The sequence below is a fragment of the Ceratina calcarata genome, unplaced genomic scaffold (genome assembly GCF_001652005.2).
Source record: "Ceratina calcarata isolate Rehan_Ccalc_2016 unplaced genomic scaffold, ASM165200v1 scaffold316.2, whole genome shotgun sequence".
Taxonomy (NCBI): domain Eukaryota; kingdom Metazoa; phylum Arthropoda; class Insecta; order Hymenoptera; family Apidae; genus Ceratina; species Ceratina calcarata.
In genome coordinates, this window is record NW_017154212.1 from 1,052 (window position 1) to 1,659 (window position 608).

General features: G+C 33.1%; 1 protein-coding gene across 1 annotated transcript in view; it reads left to right on the forward strand.

Annotated features, from left to right (window-relative positions):
* The window catches only part of scf (Calumenin B scf), a 4,800-nt gene that overhangs the window by 953 nt on the left and 3,239 nt on the right, over nucleotides 1-608 (forward strand). The gene's annotated exons all lie outside the window — the stretch shown is intronic.

The window sequence follows — 608 nt, forward strand, 5'->3', positions numbered from 1 at the left end:
AATTGTGTTATATAATAAATCTGTGAATATTTCTTCTTTAGATAATTTACCCATATGATAGCATTTAAACAGAAAATGGTGAATTTTATGCATTGAATCCGCTGTTCCAATTGAGGGCCAGTCTTGGCGACCATTTTGCAAACTTAAATTTCGACGACACTTTAAAACCAATAAAAATCACTAAAAGCACAAATGATTTTCACACAATTATTTAACAATTATTAATGATGGAATAATTTAAAAGTGTAACCGCAGTCACGTCAACGTTCCGATGGTGTACACCAGATTCTCCTATTCTACCTGGCATTCTCTTTATCGCTGACAAATATAAGATAACTGGATAAGCACGCCCTAGATAAAAAGATTCGTCGTGGAGTGATTCATTCACGTGTGCGGAATATTATCGTCGACAGATTCGAAAGGGGTGAACACCATTTATCATTTATTAACCGACAGGTGAATCTTCTCAAAGAAGATTATTTTAGGATATCGTCGATTTTACAGAAAGATTATTGGAGGGTGTCGTATAGGACAAATGAAGAATAAAATGGGTTTTAATGAAGAGAATATGTTTATAAGGAATATGCATTTATTAAATCCTTAAACAA